Source organism: Podarcis melisellensis (assembly GCF_964234715.1).
Source record: "Podarcis melisellensis genome assembly, chromosome: 3".
In the NCBI taxonomy this organism is placed as follows: domain Eukaryota; kingdom Metazoa; phylum Chordata; class Lepidosauria; order Squamata; family Lacertidae; genus Podarcis; species Podarcis melisellensis.
This window is the reverse complement of record NC_138530.1, coordinates 118039116-118048067: the sequence shown is the minus strand read 5'-3', so window position 1 is coordinate 118048067 and position 8952 is coordinate 118039116. Positions and strand designations below refer to the sequence as shown.

Below are 8952 nucleotides of genomic sequence, written 5' to 3'. Positions count from 1 at the left end.
ACTGGAATAAAACCATGTAATATTTATGACAAGAGAGCAGTTACCTATAATTTACCATTTTATTTCAAAATACTTTAAAAATTCCTTAAAGTAAATGCACGAAAGCTTTGCCTTTCTCCAAGACAGAAAATGGGAAAGGGAGATGCTACACTTTATGAAAATGTTTGCAGGTGTGACAGGGAGGCGGAGAAGGGAGGATGAAATGCGGAGAGGAAGGGAGCTGGGGAGTCCCATCCAGAGCGTGTTTATGGAGAGCAAGGCCCATTGATCCCAGTTAAGGTCTTATTCTTATTTGGACATTTCAGTCTCTTGCAAGCTGGGATCCGGGCGTCTTCAGGTCTGCGCCTTCTCCGCCTGGGTCCCCGCAAGGCTCTCTCTCGGCTCCTTGGCTGCAGAAACGTGGCTCTACCCGGAGTAGTATTCGCGAGAGGAACTTATAGGCTGCGGTTTTGCGGCGCTCCTGCAGCCGCCGGTCTGTTTTGCTGAGGCGGTTTTCCCCCTCTTCGCCGTTTTCTCTCTTTGCTTCCGATTTGAATGTTTTGCTATGAGCAGCCTGGGCGCCCTTTTATACGCCACGGGCGAGACGGGTCAACATTTGGAAAGGAAGCGGCGCTGACCCCGAAGGCAGCTGATTTCTGAGGTAAAACGTTGCTTATTCTTTCATAGACGGCGGCTGCATTTTGCTGACAGGGAGGGAAGTGGGGGGCGATGCGCTGGCCGCGAAATCTCTCTCTCCGGGGCCGCCCGGCGCAGCAGGCCCTTTGCCCGCCGCTCCGCGGGCTGCAGCTGGGCCGAGCAGGGGCGGAAGAGGCGGCGGCTCCTCCTCCTCCTCCTGGCCGGGGCTGCGGGAGAGGCGGCGCTTGCCGGGGCCGCTCTGCTCGCTGCCGCATCGCCGCCCGCCCTGGGCCCAGCCGGCAGCCCGGAGAGCCGCTCCATGGTGGCGACGTGTCGCTTGGGAGGCGCTAGGCCGCGGCGCCGCCTTGCCAGCTTCTTCCCGCAGGTACGGAGGGGCCGGGGCGGCGGGCGGAGGAGGCCTCCTCGTCGGCCCCGCCATGAATTCCAGGCCCCGAGCGGGCTGGATCCCGGAAGGGCGCTCCTGCAGCCGCCGCCGGATGCGACCCCTCAGGAAAGGCGGGGGTGAGAGAGAGAAAGCGGGGGCCACCCTCTGGCCCTCAGTAGCCCCGCACATTTCTTCCCTAGCGCGCTTTGCAGGAGATACTCTCCTCTTCCTTCCTCCTCCTCCTGCACCTTATCTGTGGGCTCGGGCTGCCTTCCTCTCAGGAGCGCCGGCTTGGATTCCCGGCCCTTGGGGGGGCATTGGGTGGGTGCTCGGGCGCCCAGGGAGCCGGTGCCTGTGCCAGACCCTCCAACAGTTCTCCGATGAAAATAGGGACATCCCATTCCATAATGATAATTTTACTCTTTATACTCCACACATCTTACTGGGCTGCCCCAGCCACTCTGGGCAGCTTCCAACATATATAAAAACATCATTAAAAAATTAAACATTAAAAAAACTTCCCTATACAGAATTGCCTTCAGACGGCTTGGAGGTCAATAACTCCATAGCCTCCAACATTTCTCCAATGAAAATAGGGACGTCCGAAGGAAAAGTGGGACTTTCCAGGATCAAATCAGAAACTGGGACGGCTTCTCTAAATCAGGGACATCCCTGGAAAATAGGGACACTTGGAGGGTCTGCCATCCTTTGTCATAACCCCTTTCCTCTCCCTTTTCCTCACCCTCCCCAAATTGGCATGAGCTGTGACCCCATAGTTCCCTTTCCAGAGGATATCACCCACTGCTTTAATTCTTCTTACACAAATACCTTCCACCCCTTTTGAGCCTTAGGGCGCTGTTTGCAGGCAATCCTTTCCGCCCACAATTTATCTCCCTTGCCCTTTCTTTCCATGGAAGGTTGTATCCTGCGAACCCCACAGAGGGCAAGTAGGTTCCACGAACTGCTGGTTCTTCTCTAGACTGACCAGCATCATCAGTCCATTTTATCAGATGCACAAAGTGTTATCATGAATAATTTTATAGACAGATATATGGAAGGTGGCAGGGTGGAGTGGAGTTATAAACATTGAGGTCGGAAGGAATGAAATTGAGAACAGACAGACACACTGATATGTTAACAGCAGCCATTCATATGAAAAAGTCGTTAATACCATAGACTTATTTAGTGTGGTTTTAAAAAACCAACTTTTGTCCCAATTCAGTGTACAAGTTACTGACCCTCTTGAGGACTTGTAAGCTATTAAAATAATATTAAAAGGCTAGCTTTCCACCAAAAGGGACGCGGGTGGCGCTGTGGGTAAAAGCCTCAGCGCCTAGGGCTTGCCGATCGAAAGGTCGGCGGTTCGAATCCCCGCGGCGGGGTGCGCTCCCGTTGCTCGGTCCCAGCGCCTGCCAACCTAGCAGTTCGAAAGCACCTCCGGGTGCAAGTAGATAAATAGGGACCGCTTACTAGCGGGAAGGTAAACGGCGTTTCCGTGTGCAGCTCTGGCTCGCCAGAGCAGCGATGTCACGCTGGCCACGTGACCCGGAAGTGTCTCCGGACAGCGCTGGCCCCTGGCCTCTTAAGTGAGATGGGCGCACAACCCCAGAGTCTGTCAAGACTGGCCCATACGGGCAGGGGTACCTTTACCTTTACCTTTTAGCTTTCCACCAGTAAAATTAATAGGCAAGGAATGGCCAGTGAAGTCCTACCCAACCTTAGGCACCAATTCACCCCATCAAAGCTTTTTTAAAAAACACACCAAGTGGTTTCAAATTTGTGACATGAATCCATTTAGAGAGTGGCATCTTGTATTTTGAACAGGAAAATATCTGATAAAAAGACAAGGCTTGGAGAGATCCTTCCAAAGTTGCTGCATTCTCTACCTCAGGGGTCAGCAAACTTTTTCAGCAGGAGGCCGGTCCGCTGTCCCTCAGACCTTGTGGGGGGTCAAACTATATTTTGAAAAAAAATACAGTGGTACCTCAGGTTACATATGCTTCAGGTTACAGACTCTGCTAACCCAGAAATAGTACCTTGGGTTAAGAACTTTGCTTCAGGATGAGAACAGAAATCGCGCTCCGGTGGCATGGCGGCAGCGGGAGGCCCCATTAGCTAAAGTGGTGCTTCAGGTTAAGAATGGTTTCAGGTTAAGGACGGACCTCCGGAACGAATTAAGTACTTAACCCGAGGTACCACTGTATATGAACGAATTCCTATGCCTCACAGATAACCCAGAAATGCATTTAAATAAAAGGACAAATTCTACTCATGTAAAAACATGCTGATTCCTGGACCGTCTACGGGCCGCATTTAGAAGGCGATTGGGCCAGATCTGACCCCCAGGACTTAGTTTGCCTACCCGTGTCCTAGGTTAGATCCGAGATAAAGTACTATTCATGTATTATGATTCTTTTGATCTTAAGGTATATTTCAGCTGCAGAATGAGAAATGAGACAAAATGCTGATGGCAAAATCAGGGAGAATACTATTCGGAAGTAAAAGTGATTCACCGCTAGCGTTGTTTCAATATTAAATTATTTTGGTCCATTGCTTCTAAACTCTGAAAAAGACAAATAGGAAAAGAAACATATAAGAAGATCCAGCGGGGACAGACTAGTGGAAGGGTTTTGTTTTGTACTATGTTACCCAGCCAGATTGGCAAGGCATTACTACTATGTACTACTACTACTTTTTGTGTTTTTTATATTGAAAACTGCCCTGTGATCCTCGGATGAAGGGTGTATATGTGATTTATTTTGAAGGGTTATATATACACTTTGCCTTCACAGCTGCCTCCATTTGTCCTTCCATACTAATATGTGCTAAGCATATTAAATGCACCTGATAGCTGGTACTTGGAAAGTGCCACCATTGAGCTTTTCCTTTGACAGTCTATATTGAAATGCCTTCCTACATTGTTTTCCCAACATTATATGCTTCCATTCTGGCATATATAATTAGAATAAGAATGTGTCATGTATTCATGGGTTTACAACATAACTTCAAATGATACCCGAGGAAGCATCATGTCTTAATGTCAGACATATGTGTGTATAGTGCATTTCATGCATATACATACACCGGAGTAACCATCCTATCCTCAAACTAAAAAGTTCTGAGTTGGGACACATTCATGTTTATAAATGAGTTCCCTTACTCTGTACCAAAAAAAGTCACCTGGTGTTATTGTACATGGTGTCTTCTGTCCATTCACCTCTTTTTATCAACATTTGAAATCAGTGGGTTTATCACACATTTATAATGTTTATTCTGTTTTTCTTAAATGTATTTAATCTTTTGTTTAGGACTTGAAAATAGCCGTGTGTGTTACAATCTCAAAGGTTGTTTTTAAACTGATGGAACTGGAAGAGATAGGCAATCTCCTTACTGGGGCTTTCTTGGATTTTCCTCATTAAGGCATGCAAACTTAATATTGTTATACTAAATCATTTGTAGAATAGTTGCAGAGTGCAGTGTGTTGGAAAATGCCCAGGGGTGCCTGCTAACCCCCAGAACTCCGAGCATCCTCCAGTATGCGCAACGCTGGAAGAGGCATCTCCCTGCTCATCCAGTGTGCTTAGCAACATAAACCAGCTTGATTGATGCACACTAATCATCTAGTATAATACAGCAAGAAGCGTGAAACATCATAGTCTAATCTACTATTTATAACGAAGTAAAAGCAGAAATACATTACAAAATACATATAGTGAAAGAGAGATAAGGCTGTTTTCCGTTCCCACAGCCTGCTCAGACAGGCATGTGAATTACCGTATTTTTCGCTCCATAAGACGCACTTTGTTCCTCCTAAAAGGTAAGGGGAAATGTTGGTGCGTCTTATGGAGCGAATGGTGCTGCGCAGAGAGGGAGAGCTGTGCAACGCCTGTTCAGCGAAGCGGGAGGAGGAACAGAAGGAGACCCTTCTCCAGCAGCACCCCTTCAGCAACGCGCTTGTCCTGCGAAGCTGGAGGAGGAACAGAAGGGTCTCCTTCTGTTCCTTCTCCAGCTTCGCTTCAAGGGGCGCCTGTCCTGGAAGCTTGGGGAGGATATATATATATATATATATATATATATATATATATATATATGCACCAAGATGAGCACCTCTTGTGTTTGGACGATCAAAGTTATATAAGTGGTTACATATAAATTTAACCTTGGATTGAGTTTACATTATTTTCTGTGATCCATTATTTTCACTGGAGTGAAATGGGGGTTACTAGAACCCTCTGTCTATTCCATGGATAGGCAAACTAAGACCCAGGGGCCGGATGTGGCCCAATCGCCTTCTCAATCCGGCCCGTAGACGGTCCAGGAATCTGCGTGTTTTTACATGAGTAGAATGTGTGCTTTTATTTAAAATGCATCTCTGGGTTATTTGTGAGGCATAGGAATTCGTCCATTTCCCCTTAAAAAAATATAGCCTGGCCCCCCACAAGGTCTTCTGAGGGACAGTGGACCGGAGCCCTGCTGAAAAAGTTTGCTGACCCCTGCTCTGTTCTATCTGCCAAACCCAGATATCTCCTCCCAGAAAATAAAATGAAATTAAATTAAAAATCTGAATGAAATAAATAATCCATTTTGGAAATCAACTAGAGTCCAAGCCTATATGTTTAAAGTTTTAACAGGGGTGGCTAACCACCAGTTCAGGGGCCTGATCTAGTCTCTCAAGCATTTTTTTTTCTGTTTCCCAACACCCTGCCAGTTTTGGAGAGGGCAATATATATATATTTCTCCAATATTTGGGGTTCTATCCAGCATGAGGACACCTTTGTCTTGTTTCCTAGTCACCCTCTTTGGTTACAGTCCTCTTGGAACTCACCTCCTGAGTTTGCTATTACAGTATCTGGGTCAGAAATGTAGCAAAGACTTGTGTACTTTCTTTCCCTTGTGGGGGCTTTCACCTGCACAAAATACAATTTATTGAGAAAGCAATCAAAACCTTCAGTGTGCCATGCTGGATGGCATTTTGATGAGACAGGATTGTCCCTCTCCCTGACTTTTCTCAGTTTCTGCACTTACTTCCAAGTAAGCGTGCGTATGATTGTGCTAGTAATACTTTTATTGACCTGTTATGAGCTGTAATCCTAAATAATACGTGTAGCTAGGGTCTTAACTGCTAAGTACTGAAGGTCAGAAAAGGTTCCTAGCTTATTTGGAAGTGAATAAGGGACATGTTTTTGCAAAACTAATATACTATGCCGAGTTTCAGCCTACTATTTCCCTATTTGGGTGTGGGGCTCCCTGCACCTTAACTTTGGGGGTTAGGTTTCCTCTCAGCACAATCCCAGTGAGCTCACTGCTGCCAGCTAAGCGTATATAGGATTGCAGCTTTAATCATTCCATTTTGCCAAGTTGGAAAAGTTGAATGTTGCAGACCAATGAAGGGCTTATTTATCCAGAGGTTACTATTTCACATTTGCTACCCCCCCCCATCTCAGTGAAATACATATTCCAGCCTTCCACAACTTTCCAATTTATCAACATTCATTGACTATGATCATTGATGGATTGAGAGATCTGAGTCAAGAAGACCTTCTGACCAGCCAAAAGCAATTATTATTATTTAGTTTGATTTAGCTTCTGTTCTACCTATTTGACATGTAAGCATACCAGACCCTGCAATGAATTCAAACAAACAAACAAACAAACAAACAAACAAATGAGTAATCCTGCAGGTTAAATTTAGGAACTTCTGTCTTAACTTGTATACTGTTCATATATACTTTATAAAGAGTTTAAATTAAGCAGTATGGAGAACTATCAGGGTAAAACACTTTGGCTTCAGCTCAGAGCTCTTTGGAAGTTTGGATGTGCAGACAGCTCTTACTTGCTTTCTTGACTTGGACAAGGGCAATCATTGCATTTACTGAAACTGTGTGCTTTGGAATAAGCAAGGAGTTCCTGAATTTCAGGGAATTTATTTGGGATTATTTATGTATATTTGCCTATGGATTCCAGATGCTTTGCTTGCAATAACTGCAATGTGTTTCATTAAGACATAGCTTAGATCAGTATTAGGTTAATTTAATTGATCTAAAATTTGACAGACTACTTTTATTACATCAGTGAGAGAAGTAATATCAACATGAATCATTTTCAGGCACTGAAATGTGAGTTTTTAAAAAGATCTTCCAAATGTTAAAACTGGAACATTTGTATGTTAACCTTGCCAATGAAAATGTAATGACAGGTGGAGATATAATAAAAATAAATGTTCAACAAAGTTTATTATATGAGCTGTGATTAATCCAGGTTCATATTTTAGTTTCTGGAGCCATATCAATGCCTACCATAGAATCATAGAATCATAGAGTTGGAAGAGACCACAAGGGCCATCGAGTCCAACCCCCTGCCAAGCAGGAAACACCATCAGAGCACTCCTGACATATGGTTGTCAAGCCTCTGCTTAAAGACCTCCAAAGAAGGAGACTCCACCACACTCCTTGGCAGCAAATTCCACTGTCGGAACAGCTCTTACTGTCAGGAAGTTCTTCCTAATGTTTAGGTGGAATCTTCTTTCTTGTAGTTTGGATCCATTGCTCCGTGTCTGCTTCTCTGGAGCAGCAGAAAACAACCTTTCTCCCTCCTCTATGTGACATCCTTTTATATATTTGAACATGGCTATCATATCACCCCTTAACCTCCTCTTCTCCAGGCTAAACATGCCCAGCTCCCTTAGCCGTTCCTCATAAGGCATCGTTTCCAGGCCTTTGACCATTTTGGTTGCCCTCCTCTGGACACGTTCCAGTTTGTCAGTGTCCTTCTTGAACTGTGGTGCCCAGAACTGGACACAGTACTCCAGGTGAGGTCTGACCAGAGCAGAATACAGTGGCACTATTACTTCCCTTGATCTAGATGCTATACTCCTATTGATGCAGCCCAGAATTGCATTGGCTTTTTTAGCTGCCGCGTCACACTGTTGGCTCATGTCAAGTTTGTGGTCAACCAAGACTCCTAGATCCTTTTCACATGTACTGCTCTCAAGCCAGGTGTCACCCATCTTGTATTTGTGCCTCTCATTTTTTTTGCCCAAGTGCAATACTTTACATTTCTACCTTAAGCATGGACATAGCCAAAGGGGGGCAGGGGGGCAGTTCCCTCTCCAAATCAATAAAAACCAATACAAATCTGCCCCCTAACAAAAGCCTTTCCCCTCAACAAAGCCTGCCACCCCAGGCTATGCCAATGAATGTAAGCTATAGTTTCTGCATCTAAGTAGAAGTACAGTGGAACCTCGTCTTATGGACTGGATCCATTCCGGAGGCCTGTCCGTAACACGGAACTGACGCAAGTTGAAGTGCTGTCTCTGTGCAGGCGCATGGCGTGATTTAGCGCTTCTGTGCAGGCGCAAGTGGCGAAACCCAGAAGTAACCCGTTTCGGTACTTCCGGGTTGCTGCGGGGCACAACATGAAAACACGTAACCTGAAGCGGACGCAACATGAGGTATGACTGCAGGATACAATTGCAGTCTAATGTAGGAGTGCAATTAAAGTATTTTCTGTTGGTGATACTTCAGATTTTCTTGTGAGGTTTTGTTTTGTGTTCATTTCACTTTTACTTTGTGATGAGATTTGAATTGGAAGACTTGTGCATTGCACGGAAATTATTTTCACCACGTAATTGCTAATTATGGAGCACACTTTGATATTTTCCCTTTTGATAATATTTTACTAGAACAATTAGGAATTGTGACATTTTGTTCTTTTTGTTGTTGTGTGAATAGACTGGTGTGTACAGTGGCTTGCCGAGGTTAGTTATTTATAAAATCATAGAATCCTAGAATTGTAGAGTTGGAAGGGACCCAGAGGATCATCTAGTTGAGTTCCCTGCAATGCAGGAATATTCAGCTGTCCTTTATAGGGATCAGACCTGCAACCTTGGTGTTCTCAGCACCAGGCTCTAACCAACTGATGCTAAATTTATGACTATACTCAAATAGCTGTTA

At 45.1% G+C, this 8952-nt stretch overlaps 1 protein-coding gene across 2 annotated transcripts in view; it reads left to right on the top strand.

The window, feature by feature from the left end:
- The first annotated feature begins 408 nt into the window (after window positions 1-408).
- Window positions 409-8952, top strand: part of VPS54 (VPS54 subunit of GARP complex) — a 44377-nt gene continuing 35833 nt past the window's right edge. Inside the window, exon 1 of one of the 2 annotated variants that reach the window (XM_081906104.1) lies at window positions 409-640. The gene's annotated coding sequence lies outside the window, so the exon portion shown is untranslated. Of the gene's footprint in view, window positions 641-847; window positions 1001-8952 lie in introns of those variants that run through there. The other variant, XM_081906105.1, reaches the window with a different exon arrangement.